At 43.7% G+C, this 22,089-nt stretch overlaps 1 protein-coding gene across 1 annotated transcript in view; it reads right to left on the reverse strand.

Annotated features, from left to right (window-relative positions):
- cdh13 (cadherin 13, H-cadherin (heart)) overlaps positions 1 to 22,089 on the reverse strand; it is a 487,795-nt gene that overhangs the window by 165,780 nt on the left and 299,926 nt on the right. The window lies entirely within an intron of this gene.

A 22,089-nucleotide genomic window follows, 5' to 3' on the forward strand; every position in this document is an offset into this window, starting at 1 on the left:
TAGCACCCTAGTGACCATGACTTAACACCCTAGCCACTGCCTGGTAGTCAAACCGCTTAAGCAGTGTGACCATTCTAATTTTTTTTTCAAAGAAATGCTCTTTGCTGTTTTTATGTTATTAACAGTGCATTACATAACTGTAGAACTGGTAGAAATAGTAAAATCAGGTCCTGGAAGAAATCTGGAACCAAATTCAGTACTTTGGATAAGCTCAAGCTCAAATGACACCCACTACTTCATATAACCACAGTTGTATATTGGTGCTGTCCTGTGAAAAACATGTATCTCCATTTTTGTACATTTTCTCCATTCTTTAAATTTCACATGGACTTCCATTCAAAGTTAAGAAAAATTTTGTATTTTGTAAAAATTATATATAATTCTATATAATATAATTCTAATGGAATATGAGGCTTTTACATGCCAAAATAAACTTCCAGGAGTTTAAACAATTTGCTTAGGTGGCTAAAATTATTACAGAGTACTGTTTCACTTTCAAATTTCATATGTATAATGTTCTCTATATTACCAGTCAAACAGTCTGAATAATTTTGCTTTCTGTAGTAAACTGGACAAAATACTGGTCATCTGTGATACTGGTGACTGTTTGTTATGTAACATTGAAATAAAATCTAATAAACATGATATTTTGGGGTTAGGTGCCTTGTTCAAGGTCACCCTTATCTGTGAATGTTGTGGGAGGAGAAAGCAGTGTTCCTTCACTGCCCTCACCCCCACCACCTTCCACTTCAGGGTATAAAACCAGCCAACTGGTAAACTGGACAAAATACTAGTAATCCATGATACTGGTGACTGTTTTTTTATGTAACATTGAAATAAAATCTAATAAACGTTAGTACAGTATAATTATGATGGATTTTTTGTTTTCATAAATGTTATTGATATCTTTTGAGATGGCTAAAAAGACCCAGGTTTGGTTCTCCTGGATGCGCTTCTGCTATTACACACAGCACACTTGATTTCACCTGATGAAGTATTGATTAGCTGGTGCTGGATGGTAAACAGGACTACTGGACTATTTGGGGTGCCTCTGGAAAAGGTCTGGAAGTGGTTAAGCCAACACATCAACATACATATACAATCAAAAGTAATGCTTCAATGCATATTTTTATTTATTCTAATGATTTTCCAAGACTCAAAGTTCACTACAAGATATGCAGCCACCTCAGCTCACCTATCTCTGAGCCTTTACTGCACTTAAAAAGAGACACCGTCCCTGCAGATGAACTGACCTCCTGTCAGTGCTTGATCTATCATCACCACAGCACCCTCAGAGCCAGTTTTTCAACACTGTGGTCAGAGGTACGACTGTACCTGTGCTGCGGAGGTCTCGGGCCATCCCCGCACCTTCCACCTCCCTCCCATCTCTAATCTGAATGCACTGAGCCACTTGCTGAAGTGGGCTGCAAACGAAGCCGGGGTGATGGCTTCGGTCACCGGGCGTGGGCCACGACTGAGTCACAGCTATCTTTCACAGTTAATGGCCTCTGGCAATGCCCGTAACCTTTAATGTTCACTTTTATTATACTCGTCCACCCAACATAAAGTCTGTGGCAGCTCAGAATGAATGAGGGAAAGGAGGGAATATGGGAAAACGTGGTCAAAAATAATTATGACTATCTTGAGTAAATGGGGGAGAGGCAATTAGAGGCAGTGAGAACGGGGTGGGCTTCTCTCCTGCAGTTGTTGTTAAGGAAGAGAGGACATTAGCAGGCAGTAAAGCAGCGCAACTCTAATGATTAATTACAGACACCGGGATGTGTGGAAGGACTCTCTGGTGACATCAGCAGCCATGCTGAGCTGTTCCACTTCACTGTTCAGTCAAATCAAGCTAAAAGGCACTTGCTTTGTGTCTCTCACTCTCTCTCTCTCTCTTTGCACTTTCTCTTCCTCTTCCTAACACATCATTTAAAATTATCAACACATAACTAATGGTTTTACACACTGTTGCTGTCGCACATAAACCTTGTATCTGCATTTTTGGCACCTATATGTTTAACAGTGGATGTGAGCAGGTAGAAGCTGAAGGCTAAACTTTTAAAAATACAGGTGCTACAACGGGTTCCTTAACCTCCTCAACCCTGGGTTTACTATTCAGTAATAATTCTACATGGTTCTGTTTTAGGGCCTTGTTTATTATGACAGTAATGTGGTTATTATAGTGAAGAAATGAAATGTGTGTCAGGCCCTTGTCATCGTGCCCTCCCCCACGGCGATCCCAAGCTGCCGCCCACAGGCTCATTTCCAGTTCATTTGTGTTCTATTGAGTTGATTCATGTTCTTTTGTGTTGATTCATTGGTCATGGTTTTGTTCATGTGTCGCACCTGGGACTGGGAGTACTTCAGGAGCGTTACCCCCTTTGTTCACTGGCGTGAATTGACTCTGTTGGAATCCCTGGGATGCTCAGAGGTTCCACACGCGTTCAGGTTGGCTATTCTACGTTCGCTTCTATTTTGGTTCCAAGGCGACCTATGTTCAGGGCAGCACGCTGCAAAGTCAGGTTAGGTCTGCCTTTCCCTTCGGTCTAGTGGCTGGCTCCCCAGCTACTCCTCTTTTGTTCACAGATAGGCTTGTGGTTCTCTGTTCTGGCTCCTTCCTTGGTTCTCCCCTTGTTACTATCTGTTCTCCACGCTCAGCTCCCTGCCTCCTTCCAGTCCCAGGTTTGTTGTGTTTGCCATTTTGTTTCCATGTTTGCTTACTGTTTTGCCCTTAGTTGCTGCACCCCACATTTCATGGCCCTTTGTGTTGTACTTGTTTTAGTTAATCAACCTTCTTGCTTTGATCCATCTCTGCGAGGGTTCAACTCTGTTTGTCTGGCCGTACACGCCATGACAGTGTGGGCCTATGAAGAGGTTAAGTACTGCCATAAAAGAACCATTTTTGGTTACATTAGACATTATTTTTGTAAATATATTTTTAATTTTTTAATATTTAAAGAAGTGCACAGTCACTCAGTTTGTGAGGATGGCCTAGGATGGCTACACATGTGCAAAATTCCTTTCGTTTCTGAATGTTGGATTTAATTGAAATGTTTCAGGTTCAGTGACTTTTCTCTTCTCAGAATCTTTTCTCAGAGTTTCTTAGAGTGTTCTTTTGTCTTCATGGTGCATTTAAAGCCTGTGCTACTGACTAACCAGTTGACCTCCCAGTGGACCTGTGGACCTCCCAGACAGGTGTCTGTATACAATCTACAATCACTGGACACACATTCACTGCACTTGCTGTACGACACCTGAGGTTTGCCACAGACTTGAATGAACTCCATACTGGTAAACCTAATCCCTAAACAGGGCTTAAGACCATAACACACTGATGTGGTTGATAGGGTTAGACGGAAAGTTGGTTTAATTCTACAAGAGAAATTTCCAAAAAAAAACTGGGAAACGCAAAACTTTTTGCTGTTTTTTTGAAACATAAAAGCACACAAATGTCAAAGTGGACCACAGAGAAAGTATGAGGCCCCCAGTCAAGTCACATTAGAGCCTAACCTGTAGAACCTGTAGTGCATGGACCAATAATCACTGTAGGGTGGTTGTGCAAAGCAAACTGTAAGATTTGTTCATCGGAATTTCTCATCTTTACTAGAGACAGTGTAGTGAAGGTCACCGTGGCTGGAAAGTACACTGGGGATAAGTAATGACTCCATATCACTGCTATATGTTTTCAGTGGCATTCATTTGCATCAGTATTCATCTAGGTGTGTAGACTTTAATATACTGGGCAGTGGTATGTAATTTGCAATGTTGGCTCTGAGCTGAAAATAAGCACTTCAATAATCCCCTTCTAGGCAAACCAAAGTGCTGCTCAATTAAATTCTGCGACTGTGTAAATTCACCAGGATTGCGTGTCTGGAATGCGTTTAACTCTGCTCCAGAAAAGGCCTTCTGTCGAGACGACGTGAAAAAACGGAATGATACAGTATCTCCAATTAACTTTACTATAAATACCAACAGTGGAGCTAAACATAGGGGCTAAAAGAAAACTGTTATTTTTTAAAGGTTTTATTTGTTCCCCATCAAATGGCTCAGTGCCTGTGCTATCGGCGCAATCAGAGAATTTTTAAATAAGACCTATCCACTTAAGTCTCCATGTCAGACAAAGTCCCCGTAAATCCAGAGGTACTTAATGAATAAATCTTTTCTAACATAAAAAAAAGGTCTTTTAATGCTGTAACTATTTTTAAGCTCATTGCTCTAATCAAATGGCCGAGCTAATCTCCATTAGCGCCTTCTCCGCCGTTAATAAAGTTGGTAATTATTGTTCCGTTAACCTGTCTCTGGAGTTACTCTCATAAAAATCAAGAGTGCTTGGAGGCATTTAGCACGTGTCAATATGGCCCATGACAAAGCCATCAACTTCCATCAGCACACACATAAATCAAGGAGCACATCTAATTGGTTAATAGGACCGGCCGGCGAGTGAATGCAAATCACCAACCCGGCAATTAGAAGGTAATCATTTCAAAGCTGGGCACAATTCAGGGGCTATTGTCTTCCTTTATGAACTCCATATTCTCTCTGGTGCCAAGGCAGGATCAATGTTAACTGCATCGGAAGGTTTAATGGGAGGACCTCCAAACGGCTACCCATGAACCTGTGGGTCTCCATTACTGTATTATCAGCTCTGCTCATCTTATCTGGAGTATGAGATCAGGACGGGCGAGATCAGCCTCCGTCTCACTGTCTCTCTATATGAGCCCAAGAACAGAACGGAGAAATGGAAAATGTCTCATCAAATGCCTGACTAGAGCGGCTAATTTAATATCGGGCACTTTCGCCTGCAGCTAACACTGCATTAACTATCTCTGCATTCTTAAACGATTTCATAATGCCGCACTAAAATATCCTCAAAGAAGGTGGGAGCGTTTCAAGGCCAGTATTTTTGGTTCCTAATTATAGAACTGCCTTCAGATATAGCAATCAAGGTACAGTAGGGGGTCTAGCTAAAAACAAAATGAGCATGTGACAATTACATTTTTAGTTAAGCCAAAGGGGGTTTAGTGGAATTGGAGAGCCAAACTCCATGAATCCATCCATCTGCATGAGAAGAATGACAGATTATTAGTTAATTCTTGCCCAGAGCAGCCTATCTGCTGAACAGATGTTTGCTCCCAGCACAGAGGCACAGAGAGTTCTGGGGTTTACACTCCAGTGGAAAAAGTATGGCATGCCCGTGGCCTTCAGTGCTGTGTGCCTAATGTGTTATGTAGAATGTTGCAAGAGTGAAAACTTTTGGCCTTCATGCCAAAACTGGGGCTACATGTTAGTCATCCCAGCTAGACATGTTCATATGGGACATTTCCACCTGGAAAGTTCCATTGTGACCCCACATATGGATGCCCACCAGGGTCAGTGAAGGGACCAGAAAGGGGTTAAGCATGGACCCCATCTGGGTTGAGTGGGACAGGCCAAACGCATGTACAAACCCACTCAGAGCACATGCACACCTGGAAAACACTTAGCCCATGTTCCACCCATGTAAGTGCTCATGTTGGCTGGGATGGAACCAGTGTGCATCATCTGGTATCCTCATACTAAGCTGTGCACCAAATTCCCTAATAGATCCAAGAAAATTGGTGCAAAGCTGTTAAAGTCCAAGCAAGGATATTCACAAAACAGGTCTCAATGTTTTGACTTAATGGTTCACATAGATGTGGACTAGTCATCCATATCTATCTTTAATGTGAATAGAATGTAGGCATCCTAAGATCTAGTACGTCAAGAACTTTAACATGGGTATGAATCGCAATGACCCAAATGGGAGTCACTAACTGCTGATTCTACACCCAAGAAGTGCAATCTATGTCCATAAGAGGTCAGTACACATAGATTAAATCCCAAATGAAATGTGAGTTAGGACAAACAAACCAAGCTAACTTAACTTATTTTAAGCTGACTTGGCTTTAAACTCCTTGACAGTGTGTACAGAAATGATGATTTTCATGACCTATATAGTGCCATAGTGCCAAGCATTTAAGACTCAGCCTAAGTAGCAGTGAAAGCTGTCCTGAAGATAATTTGGCTCAAACTGCTCAGGCTCAGCTGTTCATTACTGAAGTTATATAAATACTGAAGGACAGTGCTTTCACAGTCAATCTGAACCATCTATTAAAGGCGCATCCTAGCTAACATGTCCAAGTAGGGCCTATATGTTTAGCCTCGGGTTCCATATTGGCCCCACATATGAATGCCCACCAGATAAGTGATGGGACCAGGAGGGGCTAAGCACTGGCGCCTCAGAACTGTACATTGAACACTGGGGCATAGATGGGATCCATGTGAGATTAGACTGGGCTGTAACGAAGGGGCCCATTTGGGAAGTCCAACTGGGTCCCAGCAACCACAAATGTCCAAACCCACTCAGAACCCATGCCCACCTGAAACCCACCTAGCACACATTTTACCCATGTGAGCCCCACATGCAAAAATAAGCTGGTAACAGGAATATACTTACAGTTAGCCTAAAATGTGACTTCCTTTTTATACCCTTATAGTGGCCTAGAAGGTCGAAGGTCTGACCACCTTGAATGACAATAACAGGTGCACTGAAAGCAGCCAGACAGCCAGAACTGATGAATTTGTCCAAGAAATCTTGTTAGGCAGTGCTTTTCCACAGGAGTGCATGTTCCAGCCCCGACTGTGCCCATGAAACATCTGAGGCTAGGAGACACCATACTGCACTCGGCGGCAATTTAACTGGGAGAGAAGGGCTGCACGATCGCTCTCTTCGACAGCCGTAAACAGAATCCCAGACGGCTGTCTGCTACTCCTCTCCTTTGAGATCACTGAGGTTCAATGGTGCTACGAATTGTGAAGTTTGAAAGACACAGTTTTATTTTGGAGGAAACTTTTGCTCTTTTTCTTCACAGACTTGTGATACATGGGATGTGGCCACAAGTGAATTAGATGAGAAATTAAACACACACAGACACACACACACACATACACACACACAAAACCTTTAATTAAAACTTTTGTCCAATAGTTGTTATAAAGGGAAGAAGTTGGTAGGCAGCCAGACATATATACTTAATTATAGTTCTACTCAAGAGCATTATTGAGCAAAGGCATTTCCCTTTTTCCTCTGTACATTTTAGTCATTAACATTTATTCACTAATTCCTTTCAGCCCCAGTACTGATTTGTGATTGGTCACACTTCTGACTTCTGCACCTCTGAATTGTATTAAACCTCATTCTGATAGATGTACCTAATGATGTACCTGACTAACACTCTGCACTGGAGTTCACCTGTGAACAGCATACAGGCCAGACAGCAGGAAATAACTGGGTCTGGTGTGACTCCAACTGCTTTGTCTATGTAGCTTTCTCTCTCTCTCTCTCTCCCAGAAAAGAAGTCAATGGGAAGGGTGATTTTAGAGGCACAGCTGCACCAGATGAGTCACAATGAGAGTCAATCAAAAAGCTGTATGTGACTGCTGGACTCTAAAGAACATTCATTTAAACATAATCACTGGCCTAATTTAGCTGCTGGGCATTAGGTTGGGCTGCACATTTGGTGTAGTTAAAAGGTAAAGACAGTGAAGTATGGTAAAGATCATCCAACCTCTTTACCATACTTTACTACCTTAGCTATCACTGTTTTGCCACAGTTAACAGCCTTAGCGATCACACTTTGTCCTTACTTTACATTTACGGCATTTATCTGACGCTCTTATCCATAGCATCTTACAAGGTTACTCGTATTACAGAGGTGGGCCAATAAGATAAGATAATAAGATAATCCTTTATTAGTCCCGCAGTGGGGAAATTCACAATATAGTGTTAGGAGTCTTGCCCAAGGACTCTTATTGGTGTAGCGCAGCACAGCCACCCAGACCTGGAATCGAGCCCCAGTCTCCCACATGGTGTGGTAGCTCATTGGCAGGTAGTGGTGTTCTGTGTTGCGCCACATCAACTACATCTTTGACCACCTCAGGTACTACCAGCCTTTCCTATATTATCTAACATCCTTCTCGCCATACTAAACTACCTTAGCTATCATGATTAGTAGTATGGATGTCGATGAGGTAATAAAGAATAATGGAGCTGAGGTAGTAAAGTATGGGGTAGCTGAGGTAGTAAAGTATGGTGAATCTGAGGTAGTAAAGTATGGGGTAGCTGAGGTAGTAAAGTATGGGGTAGCTGAGGTAGTAAAGTATGATAGTAGCTGAGGTAGTAAAGTATGATAGTAGCTGAGGTAGGAAAGTATGATAGTAGCTGAGGTAGTAAAGTATGGTGGTAGCTGAGGTAGTAAAGTATGATAGTAGCTGAGGTAGTAAAGTATGGTGGTAGCTGAGGTAGTAAAGTATGGTGGAGCTCAGGGTAGTAAAGTATGATAGTAGCTGAGGTAGTAAAGTATGGTGAAGCTGAGGTAGTAAAGTATGATAGTAGCTGAGGTAGTAAAGTATGGTGAAGCTGAGGTAGTAAAGTATGGGGTAGCTGAGGTAGTAAAGTATGGTGGAGCTGAGGTAGTAAAGTATGGGGTAGCTGAGGTAGTAAAGTATGGTGAAGCTGAGGTAGTAAAGTATGGGGTAGCTGAGGTAGTAAAGTATGGTGGAGCTCAGGGTAGTAAAGTATGATAGTAGCTGAGGTAGTAAAGTATGGTGAAGCTGAGGTAGTAAAGTATGGGGTAGCTGAGGTAGTAAAGTATGGTGGAGCTGAGGTAGTAAAGTATGGGGTAGCTGAGGTAGTAAAGTATGATAGTAGCTGAGGTAGTAAAGTATGGTGGTAGCTGAGGTAGTAAAGTATGGTGGAGCTCAGGGTAGTAAAGTATGATAGTAGCTGAGGTAGTAAAGTATGGTGAAGCTGAGGTAGTAAAGTATGGGGTAGCTGAGGTAGTAAAGTATGGTGGAGCTGAGGTAGTAAAGTATGGGGTAGCTGAGGTAGTAAAGTATGGTGAAGCTGAGGTAGTAAAGTATGGTGGAGCTGAGGTAGTAAAGTATGGGGTAGCTGAGGTAGTAAAGTATGGTGAAGCTAAGGTAGTAAAGTATGGGGTAGCTGAGGTAGTAAAGTATGATAGTAGCTGAGGTAGGAAAGTATGATAGTAGCTGAGGTAGTAAAGTATGGTGGTAGCTGAGGTAGTAAAGTATGGGGTAGCTGAGGTAGTAAAGTATGATAGTAGCTGAGGTAGTAAAGTATGGTGGTAGCTGAGGCAGTAAAGTATGATAGTAGCTGAGGTAGTAAAGTATGATGGTAGCTGAGGTAGTAAATTATGGGGTAGCTGAGGTAGGAAAGTATTGGGGTAGCTGAGGTAGTAAAGTATGATAGTAGCTGAGGTAGTAAAGTATGATAGTAGCTGAGGTAGGAAAGTATGATAGTAGCTGAGGTAGTAAAGTATGGTGGTAGCTGAGGTAGTAAAGTATGATAGTAGCTGAGGTAGTAAAGTATGGTGGTAGCTGAGGTAGTAAAGTATGGTGGAGCTCAGGGTAGTAAAGTATGATAGTAGCTGAGGTAGTAAAGTATGGTGAAGCTGAGGTAGTAAAGTATGGGGTAGCTGAGGTAGTAAAGTATGGTGGAGCTGAGGTAGTAAAGTATGGGGTAGCTGAGGTAGTAAAGTATGGTGAAGCTGAGGTAGTAAAGTATGGGGTAGCTGAGGTAGTAAAGTATGGTGGAGCTCAGGGTAGTAAAGTATGATAGTAGCTGAGGTAGTAAAGTATGGTGAAGCTGAGGTAGTAAAGTATGGGGTAGCTGAGGTAGTAAAGTATGGTGGAGCTGAGGTAGTAAAGTATGGGGTAGCTGAGGTAGTAAAGTATGATAGTAGCTGAGGTAGTAAAGTATGGTGGTAGCTGAGGTAGTAAAGTATGGTGGAGCTCAGGGTAGTAAAGTATGATAGTAGCTGAGGTAGTAAAGTATGGTGAAGCTGAGGTAGTAAAGTATGGGGTAGCTGAGGTAGTAAAGTATGGTGGAGCTGAGGTAGTAAAGTATGGGGTAGCTGAGGTAGTAAAGTATGGTGAAGCTGAGGTAGTAAAGTATGGTGGAGCTGAGGTAGTAAAGTATGGGGTAGCTGAGGTAGTAAAGTATGGTGAAGCTAAGGTAGTAAAGTATGGGGTAGCTGAGGTAGTAAAGTATGATAGTAGCTGAGGTAGGAAAGTATGATAGTAGCTGAGGTAGTAAAGTATGGTGGTAGCTGAGGTAGTAAAGTATGATAGTAGCTGAGGTAGGAAAGTATGATAGTAGCTGAGGTAGTAAAGTATGGTGGTAGCTGAGGTAGTAAAGTATGGGGTAGCTGAGGTAGTAAAGTATGATAGTAGCTGAGGTAGTAAAGTATGGTGGTAGCTGAGGCAGTAAAGTATGATAGTAGCTGAGGTAGTAAAGTATGATGGTAGCTGAGGTAGTAAATTATGGGGTAGCTGAGGTAGGAAAGTATGGGGGTAGCTGAGGTAGTAAAGTATGATAGTAGCTGAGGTAGTAAAATATTATAGTAGCTTAGGTAGTAAAGTTTGGTGGTAGCTGAGGTAGTAAAGTGTGATAGTAGCTGAGGTAGTAAAGTATGGAGTAGCTGAGGTAGTAAAGTATGGAGTAGCTGAGGTAGGAAAGTATGGGGGTAGCTGAGGTAGGAAAGTATGATAGTAGCTGAGGTAGTAAAGTATGGTGGTAGCTGAGGTAGTAAAGTATGATAGTAGCTGAGGTAGTAAAGTATGGAGTAGCTGAGGTAGGAAAGTATGGGGGGAGCTGAGGTAGTAAAGTATGGAGATGGCAGCGGTAGTAAAGTATGGTGGTAGCTGAGGTAGTAAAATATTATAGTAGCTTAGGTAGTAAAGTTTGGTGGTAGCTGAGGTAGTAAAGTATGGGGGTAGCTGAGGTAGTAAAGTATGATAGTAGCTGAGGTAGTAAAGTATGGAGTAACTGAGGTAGTAAAGTATGGTGGTAGCTGAGGTAGGAAAGTATGGGGTAGCTGAGGTAGTCAGCAACTGTGGTATCTGAGGTAGCTAAGTATTTTAAAGATGGTAGGTCCTGATGTAGTTAAGTATGGTAAAAGCGTAGGTAGTTGAGGTAGTTAGGGTAGAGCATGATAACAAAGGTGACAGAGGTTGTTTGAGCATCTCTCCTGGGGAGAGAGTAGATGGCAATTCAAGTATCTATGCATTACAATAAAATAGTCGATACTGCCCCCTCCCAAAATAACTGTACAGTGTACAGCACAGTAGCACAAGGTTCCTTGTTCTGTAGACCAGCAGCACTTCAGTAGCAAGGCTCGTGTCACATGTAGCACATCCTCTATTACAGTCATCTAGGGAAATCAATATGGCTCCCGGATCTCATTCACCCCAGGGAGGCCCCAGAACTGTGTGATAGGCTTTGTAATGGGAAAGAACAGGGCAGAGATTGAGGCAGGATGAGAAAATGATGGAGAAGGTGTATGTGAGCGAGAGATAGAGTTAGATACCCGGCCAAGAGAAAAGGGAAGAGCGAGGTCTGGAGGGAGAAAAGACAAGAGAAGTACAACACAGGGATCAAAGCATTATCTTTAAACTTGTCACAAAGTTTGAAGTTTACAAACAACGTCCCTGATTTTTTTATCTGGAATTCTGCTGGAGTGACGTTGCTTTTCTCACACATTCACTGAATGGATAGCTAGAAACACAACACACAGATCTTGTTCATTATGTTGGGGCACATATAAAAGATCACATGATGATTCAGGTTGCCTGATGCAACAAGCAAACCAGCTTTTACTGACCAGCTTCATGAGACATGAGCTGCTTTGCCAGAAGAAGTGTTCTATGATGCTTTGGCAGTTTGACAGCTGAACTTTGCTGAACAGAATAATGTATAAAATTATAGCCTCACAGTTCAGACCTTGCAGTCTTCCTTACTCTACCTCACAGTTCAGATCTTGCAGTCTTTGGTAATCCACTACCTCACAGTTCAGACCTTGCAGTCTTCATTACTTTACCTCACATTTCAGACCGTGCGGTCATTGTTACTCCACTACCTCACAGTTCAGACCTTGCAGTCTTCATTACTCTACCTGACAGTTCAGACCTTGCCATTTTCATTACTCTACTTCACAGTTCAGACCTTGCAGTCTTCGTTACTTTACCTCACATTTCAGACCATCTTTATTACTCTACCTCACAGTTCAGACCTTGCAGTCTTTGTTAGTCTACTGCCTCACAGTTCATACCCTGCATTATTCAATACTCTACCTCACATTTCAGATCTTGCAGTCTTCATTACTCTACCTCAGCTAAAACTATTCAACAAGGGATTTAATAGCTTGAGTATATGCAGTTAGGCAGATGAACTCATGGTGCGATCGTTGCTACTGGGACAATTCAATGAGGCAGCTTAGCATGGTGCTGTATAGAGATGTCTCTCTATTGGATGTTTCTTTGCTGTTCCTATAGAGAGCAGACAGATAAACAAACATCCTGACACAAATGCAAATCAAACAGCTAGCTTAAAATTCAGATATTTGCACTCCCCACTCCCAACTCTACTTGTTGCTGAATTGATGCATAATGTACTTCAGGGAAAGCAGAGCGGCAGAATGGCAGCGTCTGTGAGACAGCCAATTTTACTGACATTGCCATTAGCAGCCGGCTACCCCCCCAACCCCCCCAGAGGTTCTGCCTCTCAGTTTTTTTTTACCTATCCTCAACCAAAGCTTACTTCTTCTGGCCAAGGAGATTGAACAAATGCAAGGCAGGATTTTCCTCTAGAATTCCTATTCGAATATATAGAGAGCGGGTCAGTTTAAAACCCTGCATTTCAAACTGGGTGTATGACCGAAGTGTACAGTCCACACCCAGCCCACTAGCAAAAGCCCTTTAACACTTAAAGCTGCGGCAAAATGCAACAGCTACTTTGGGAAACATGCTGTTGTTGATACTTGCAGACATTTTTCTAAGACAGTTATCTTTCCCTATGACGCACATCACTGCCAGACCCTGCTAGTTTTCCAGTGCCAGTGGCCGTAGAAAGTGAGCTCTAATTCTGTAAAGCCAGGGAAGCTTACGAGTGCCAAGCCAAAAGCTAACGATAGTTAAAAAAAAATGCCACTCAGTGCTGGGGGAAAGTGGTGCCTGAGGAAAGCAGCATTCAGTAAACCCCAGCTGTGGAAAGCTTCCCATGGTGAAAACAGCTGACAGACAGGTAAGAAAGTGCCCCTCTGGAAGTGCCATGGCTAAAACCTAAACCATAGCTGATCGGGTCATTTCTACATCTCTCTTTGCACTGGGAGGAGACCAGCACTCCCCTAGAATAATTACAGGGCTCTTCTTATAGGGCTATACACAATGCTAGGCTATGCCAATGCTGTGCAGCTCCTTTGGGCCTTCACTGTGCCATAAACCAGCCAATAAAGGCAGAGCTCATCTTTTCTCATCATTTTTTCAGTCTTTAAGCCCACTATAAAAAGATAATCAGCGTGTTTCATTCTGAGGCAAACTAACAGGGTTGTAATTGGGTTCGGACATCGCATCTGAGCATTTTTCCCCTCAACCAAAGTCAATACTCAACTTAGAAAACATGTAAAGTTAATACGCCAATGCAAATAAACTGAATGATTGACATTTGTGCCCAGTGTTTTCATGCCAACTGAGTATGACGTCTGAGCTCAGTGTATTTTTGTGTGCCAGAGAAAAAGTTACAGTTTACAGCCTATCCTTTTAGAACAGTGTGGATTTGCAGGGAAGCTAAGAGTGAAGCTAATCTGCATTGCTGAAGAGTCATTAGCGCTGTCTCTCACAGTGTTACTATTTTCTGCCCTCTCCTCACAGCACTATTCCTTGCCGTAAACTACACTCCGGGATTGAAGTACACCCATGATTATAGTTGCACTTTCTCAGCCTTTCCCATCTTGGTTAAACCGCAACGCTCCCAGCACAGCATGCCGTTCGCCGCAAATCCCACTTCAAAACACAGCGAACAAATAACAGGACAGCGGTGTATGGCGCTGATAATAATCGTCGGAGCTGACCCTGATTCCAGGCCCGCGGTGGTGTGTGCTGCAGCGTAAAGCCACAAAATTGCTCTCCTGCAACACCCATTCTCCTGCCTACGCAGTGTGAAGAGGGAGGAGGGGTTCAGGAGCTAGAACTTATTAATGCCTGGAGAAAGTGCCGGAAAGGAGGGAGAGGGCACAAAAAGCCACGGATGAGGTGAGGCTGTGGCTCAGGATGCAGAAAGAAGGAGGGAGGAACAGGACTATAGTCCACCAAAGCAAAGATACCACAGCAACCACACAGCAACACCATAGAAACCACCTAGCAATGACTTGAAACAAAAAGACTTCATAGCAACCACCTGGAATATCATAGTAACCACCAAACTAAAACAGTGCTCCCGTAGTGACTAAACAACTCCATAGCAACAGCCTAGCAACTGCCTCACTGAAAGTGCTAATCACTTGGGTTATGCAACTGTTCTACATACACATGCGCTCATTTGAAAGGTGTCACCAAAGTTCTGACTGGCAGCGTAAGTGGAAAGTATTGGGGACAGTGTGTGTGTGTGTGTGTGTGTGTGGTGCATGTCTGGGAGTGTCAGAGGGATGAGCAGGCAGCAGTGTTAGGAGCGTGTAATTGCCCCTGGTTGAATAGAGGTGGTCCAGTGCCCTGGGGCACAGTGACAGCCGCCCTCTCCACCCCTCCGCCTCTGCGGCCTGTAATTCAGAAATGAAACCTTATCCCTCCATTCCCTTTCTCTACCCTGCCTCCCCCCACACCCCGCTGCTCTCCCTTTTTGGCCTCCTCTCTCTCTGAAGCAAGCTGTTCCCTTGCCTGACATTGCTTCCTCTGCAAAAAACATGCAGTGCAAACACAGCTAAGACAAGGCCACCCCTCCCTCTCACACATTCAGGAGCAAAAAAGGGCAGCGTTCGTCAGCCAGAAACCCACCAGAGACGCAGCAGAGAGCAGCATCCAGCTGCGCATCACGCATCACACGTACATGACACACCGCCGGTTTATGTAGTTATCAACTGATCCCTTTGTTCCTCTTTGGAAAGCAGGACCACATGACTGCAGCCACATGCCGACCTTGACAGATTCCAAGCGAAAGCGTGAACACGCACAACAATGGCTGCAGATTAGGATTCACCGTCGCCTCTGTCTCTCGTTAACAATGCTTTGTGTATTAATTTGCTCTTGAGTGATTTTCAATTATATCGAGTACACATAATATTACGCCCATTACTGAAAACAAGGGACTTATGCTGGGCAAATATGTACAAATGGAATGGCAGTGTAACAGAGGAAATGCAATGGAATGACATTGTGTCTAATTAAACAACAAATAATGGATGCTGGCAAAAGGACAGGTACACAAAAGGACACGCAGTTCGGTTTACGCCACGGTTTGGACCTCAAGGTACGATACAACGAGGAGAAAAAAGCAACAGGAGTCCATAGGCATGAGTCGAACCTAGATTTCTTCTCATTTATTTAGTTTCAGCAGACGACCGTGCAAGTTCAAGGTTTTTTTTTTAATACCTAGTGTTGTATAGCGCCCCCCTGAGGCAGCTGGTCCAGCCCCGTAGTGTGTAAACAAAAGCATGTTGGATGTGTTTCCATCTAGTAGTAATCGCTAGATGGAAAACAACATAATAGTAACCACCTAGGATACCAATGCAATGCCATGGCTACTATTTCACATATCCTAGCAACCATGTAGCAACACCATAGCAACCACATAGCCAAAAAACCCTAGTTTTACCCTACTGACCATGTTGCAACAGCCTAGCAACTGCCTAGAAGTGGAAACCACTAAAGCTCCAGAACACTTTTCTAGTCAAAAATGCTTTCGTCTATCTTACAACCAGTTTAATAAGTGTCCCCAAAGTTATGACTGGCAGCGTAAGGTGAAAAGTATATGGGAAATAGTCTGTGTGTGTGTGTGTGTGTGTGTGTGTGTGTTTGTGTGTGTGTGTGTGTTTCTGTAACAGCATTTTTAATTCATTTAAACAAAAAAAAAGTTACAGTTTGTTCCACCTGGTACGTTATAGCGCCCCCTTGAGGTAGTCGGTACAGCCCATAATGTGTAAAAGTTGTCCTGTTGGATGTGTTTCCACTTAACAACATAGGTGCAACCTCCTAGGATACCACAGCAACCACCGAGCAACACCTTAGCAACTACCTCAAAAATCCTAACAACCACCATAGCAAAACACCCTTGTTTTATCTTAGTGACTGCATAGCAACAGCCTAGCAACTGCCTGGAAGTGGGAACCACATAAGCTGCACATCTGCACATCTACTGTATATGCCTATGCAAATGTATGTACGTGTGTGTGTGCGTGTGTGTGTGTGTGTGTGTGAATTTGTGAGAGTGTGTGTGTGCATGATCCATGTTTACGTGGGAAAAAATGTAATTATCACCTCTGTGGGAGCTTGCTGTGTTGATTAACTGTTTGTAGATGCCGTGTTTCTGTGAAGCTGCACGACTCCACGACGCCGGTATCAATAAAACGCATGGCACACCTACTGTATCTCACGTTAGCTCAGCTTTATATGCCATCTCTTGTACTTTAACGTATCGCAAGGCAGCTTTACATAAATAGTGTGTTAACAGCAAACACACTGTATAAATCCTAACCCGAGCCCTAACCGACAAAAGAATAGGAACACAATGAGAAATCCGATGTGAACATAGATTTACACTCCCTGAGCTCTTTATTAACACAGGGTAGGGCTTGCTTTGCTCTCTAAGCAGCCTTTTCTCACTGTATTTTGGAAAAACAAATCCTTCAAGGCTCTACAGACAACACTTCTGTCTACATAGATATTTACAACCCCGTTATTCTGCCTCAGAATAAAAACGTGCTGTTTTTTGCTTTAGTAGAGCTTTACTATCAGCTTTTATTGGCTAGTTTACGGCACAAGTTTCCACACTGTCACAAAAGTACTGTTACTACTCCCAAATTACTCTTGACAAATGACAAATGATGTCCTCTCAATGTGTCCTCTCAGTGCAATGTGCAGTGAGCCGGTTTACTTGTTAGCCTTGCCCCCACTCGCTTCCCCAGGTTCAGCTTTCTGGAGTATTACCTTATAATCTTTGTGATTTCCCGCCTGATGGGAATTTTCCTCCAGTTTGGTTCAGCTGTGGTAGACCTGTTTGTTTTCGAGGAAGTGATAAAAGTTACTTGGCTAGCATTAGCTTTTAGCCTACTGTGGGTCCCTGTGTGCCAGTGTTAGAAGTTCACACTATTTCATTTCCATGTACCAAATAATGTCCCCTTATTCAACTACACTCTTTGTCTCTTTGACAAAAGTATTGGGACACCTGCTCTATCACTATTTCTTCTGAAATCACCCAAAGGTATTTTAAAAAAGCCGTTATCTTGCTTTTGCTGGAGTAACTCTCTATACTGTCCATGGAAGAAAGCCTTCTGCTAGATTTTGGAGCATTGTTGAGGATTTGATTGAATTCACCACACCTCATCCCCATCTGTGTCAGCAATGGATGCAACTCACTGTAAAACAGCTAAATGCATTCATTAGAAGGGGTGTCCACAAACATTTGGGCATGTGAAGGAGTTATGCGGCTCTCTTGTGACAGTGACAGTAAGTAAGCACAGTGAACAGGATAATAAACCCGGACCTCTATGTCTCTCTCTCTCTACAGCACTCCTGTGTTTCTCCTCTAGGGGCCTGCAGTGCTTGAGTCACTGTCTGGCACCTGTTCCCCTGTGTGTGCTAATGTCCACACCTTCTGCTCTGTACACAGCTCCGGGCCTGCCCTACCTCTCTCTCTCTCTCCTCTAGCTCCTACACAGACACACACACACACATGCACCCACTCACACTGACAACCCACCGGCAACATTTCACACACACAGCGGCATCTGTGCTAATACACAGACACACACACACACACACACACGCATACACACAAAGCCCATCAAAAAACACAGCCACAGTGCTACGGCAATGGCCAAACAATGCCTGTGGTTATTTATTGTGTTCGAGACAGAACGACCCTCTGTTGCCCTGCGTCCGGCAAAAAAACGGAACAGCATATCAAAACACTTCCGAATGAAATATGGACCAAAAAAAAAAAAAAAATCCGGACAGAGGGAAAATAAATGGTAAACTTCATGGCTGTCGGAATACAGAAGCAAAAGCTTGAGAGATTCAAGCCTGGCTTTGAGAAGATGAAGACGGGAAAAAAGCCCTGTCTTCTGAAAGCAGTAGAGGATCATGTTGAGGAAGATGTATCTTCACGACTATTGTCATTTACATGTCACAGGCTTTTTAGAACTTTGAGGGCTGCTCAGAACAAAGCAGTGGTGAGCTGTTTGACATGTCAATGCATTGACTGGCACATTTAAATGGAGAAATGTCCCATTAGGGGGAGCATAAACAAGACAGCAGAAGGATAAATATGCCTTCAGGCCTTGTGTTACCTTGTGCTTCGCTCCTCGTACGACTCCACTTTGACAGACTCCGTCTACTCCGCTACATCTGGGGCCTTGCTTTGCAAGCTGGAGCCAAATCAGAGCTGTCATTCATTCCTCATCACAGCCCTCACTCTTCAAACCTGAAGAAGGTCTTTGTGCTGGGAGGGATTAGGCTGCACGTTAGCAGTTCAAAGGAAGTCCTGGGTATATTTCCCCTGTTATTTGAAAGCTGGGGGGAAACGTTTTCTAACAATATTCACTTAACTAAGAGCCGCCCAGGGCTCGAGATTCGGTACGAGTCACCTCAGTCAGCACTGTGCCTGGAAGTGGTGCTGCTCCAATACTCTAAAGCATGGGCCAAATTTCTTCATGCCGGCATCCTGAATCACGTATCTTGCCACCAGTGGGGTTTCTAGCAAGCCTGTGGTCAAGCCTGGATAAGAGGGTGGGGTAGGGCCCTGTGCTTGAGTTCCAAACTCAGCTGCATAAACAACAGCCTGTATAACATATAGGGTTAGATGTCTGTAGGCTGAAAAGGCAGAGATACTCTATATGGACAAAAGTATTGGGACACCTACTCATTCAAGAAGAAGGGAAGAAGGCAAGTTGGAAGATCACTACCCCATCCTCATCCTCATCCCTAACTCACCATCGTACCGAAGAACACACACACAGCTCAATGCAGGGGGCTTTATCCGCCTCTAGTCTACACCTGGCATTAGGCAGCATGGTGCAGCAATAGGTTCCTGTTCATCTGCTCCAGAGAGTCCTATTCTATTGGCAATACTTCTCTACAGGGACTAGACAAGCTGTGCATGCACTTTTGCACATCTGTGTCAGCAATGGGTGCAACTTAAAGTAGCTGAATACTTTCATTAGAAGGGGTGTCCACAAATATTTGGACATAAGGTGTATTTTAATGTGTTGGTTTGTGGCAATTATCACAAATAAAAACAGGCTTAAAATAGTTAAAATAGTTTTTTTTAAATGTTAGTGTTTACATGCTACGTCAAAGTCTTATTTCAAAAAAGGAATGTTTGGATAAAAGCCTAAACAGTTTAAAGTCAGTGTGAATCAGAAATCAGAATGCAGTTTGCTTCCTTTCTGCAATGTGTTTCCAAGCGAAACAGGACATGCAGGTGGAAATTCATTCCATTGGAATTTGATTAGATCGACATGGAGTCACAGAGCCAGATGCTTGCCTGCAGTCAACCATGGAGGAGCACTTACCTCCTGCAACACCTCATCAGCACCTGCACTGGATGAGGGCGAAGAAATCCTGGTAGAACAGAAGGTGCAGGAGGAGTTTGAACCAGGAGCACAGCTGTGAACGGAGGTATTGAGTGGTACTTGCTGTCACTGATATTTGGGGGCGGTGGAAGGAGGAGGGAAAACATGCTATGGTAAATTTCCCCTGCCCCTGGCACACGGTGACGTAGGCGTGTCAGGTGGCTGATTGGGTGTTGCTAGGTGGTTGCTGTGGTACCCATTTTGTTGGAACGGTGTTAATATCTCCGGACACTGCAGAATGAGATCTTCTCTCTTTATGAAAACTTTCCCTGTTGCAGCCTGGCTTCACATTCATTCACAGCACAAATGTGCTGTAGACACGTAAGACGTAAATGTAAGGGTGTGGGAGAAGAGCAGTGTCCACCTGATGTATGATCACATCCCTGAACCAATTGTAAACACTTATTATAGTGTATAGATTTTTGACCATATCTTTTTTTTCACCCAATTACCCAAACCATACATATTCTCCCCATCACATGCAAAGCAACCAACACCAGGAGGGTGAAGACACACAGCTCCTCTGACAGCAGCCTCTTTTTCAGAACTGCCGCCGATGCAACGTCACCGGACAACCAACGCGCTCGGAGGAAAGAACCGTGTAGCCGGCTCGGATGCATCGGCCAGCAGGCACAAGTGCCGGCCAGCATTGCACTGGAGTGGTGTGAGGAGAAGTGCCATCTCCCTACCCTGGAGAGAGCAAGGCCAATTGCACTCTTTCAATTGGGCCCTGGCCATAGTGACAGCGCCTTATTCTGCTGGACTCACCCATGACCTGAAACACCAAGGGTTAAATTAGCTACATACATTGTTTAGAGAGAAAACTTGCAAATTGGTCAGATTTGGTCAGAACACAACAGGAGGGTTAAACCAACAGCCTAGAACAAGACAGAACTTCTAATGGTTGAACATTTTAGCTAAGTAAGTGTCTCTGCTTGAGCTGGTTGCAAAAACACTGCAGAGGGATGCGGCACAGCTTCGCTTTAGTTCCACAAAGCCTAATTAATCATTCTTGTCCACATCAAGAGATGAGAGATTAAATCAGAGGCCAGCACGTGTCCTCGCTTAGCGGAGGTTATCTCGGTGGCTGTGTAGCGGCTGCTTCAATCAGTCAATGGAACCAAAAGCCCTTTGAAATCGTACAGAGAGTATGTCGAAGTCTCTGGCACAAGTCTGACTCTGAGGAGTTATGGTCTGGGTCTCCAGCTCTGCACTGTGCCTCCGATACACCAAAATGTGGATTTCTTTAGGCCTGCATCCTGAGTACAATCCAGACCAGTTGCTATACTTCGCAAAGTCAGTTTGGTGAGTCTGGCTTCTAGCGTGAGCTACAATAGGGTGGCGTAGTCATGCCTGGATGTGTGGGTAAACATATCCAGGGAAGCAATATGTGACTAATACTGATTATACACACCTTTATTCCCCATATCTCCTCCACCACAAGTGGAACAGAACACATGAGAGAGAGAGAGTGTGTGTGTTGCACCTTTTTTTTTTGCCCAGTGCCACTTTGAATTCAGCGTAGTGTGAAGAAAAAAACTAAAGAAAACACACTCACTGAAGCCGTGATGCTACATGAATATACAAGCCACCAACCTGGCCGCTATTGGTTGTGGGGATGAGGGATCTAACGCAACAAGGTGCTTTGAAGTGGCGTGACTAACTCTGATTTTCCGTCCTCGCTTCCTCTGTTGGAATGCCACACACTGGGATTTGCCGCGATTAGATCACCAAAGGCCCAATGATGCGCTGCGCCACCAGATAACAATCAAAGTCTGGCCGCTTTACATAGCCTCCTCTCAATACACAGAAACACAGGATCAGCAGCAACACAAACAAACAAAATATCGTCTTCCGCAGCTGTGGAATATTAATCAGCGTGATTTTTGGCTATCTGGACAAAAATATTGGGACACCTGAACATTTACTGTTTCTTTCGGGGAGCAAAAAAAGAGTTTATCCTGCATTGGTGTAACTATCTCTACACTCCAGGGAAGAAGGCTTATCTTAGGATTGCTGTGAGGATTTGATTGGGATTAGGGACAAGAGTGTTAGTAAGGTCAGAATGTTGGATGATCACCACCTCACCTCATCCCCAACTTCCCAACTCATCTCAAAAGTATTAGATGGAGCATCATCTCTCATGAGCCGGCGACGTGATCATGGGTACCCAAGGCCTATAAGGCTCATTGATGTGATCCGAGAAGGTTCAACTTCAAAACTTACAGGACGTAGACCGCTAATGTCTATGTGCCAGATACCACAGAGCACCTTCAGCGGTCTTGTGGTTTTGCAGCACAAGACTTTATAAAGTTCCACATAATGTAGAACCAAGAACCTACAACTTCCAAAACCATTTAAGAACCTTTATAGGAGTATAACGGATGTGTAAGAAGCTGAGCTTAAAGGACAGGGAATAAAAGTGTCTGCC

Source organism: Salminus brasiliensis, chromosome 13, assembly GCF_030463535.1.
Source record: "Salminus brasiliensis chromosome 13, fSalBra1.hap2, whole genome shotgun sequence".
NCBI classification, from domain to species: domain Eukaryota; kingdom Metazoa; phylum Chordata; class Actinopteri; order Characiformes; family Bryconidae; genus Salminus; species Salminus brasiliensis.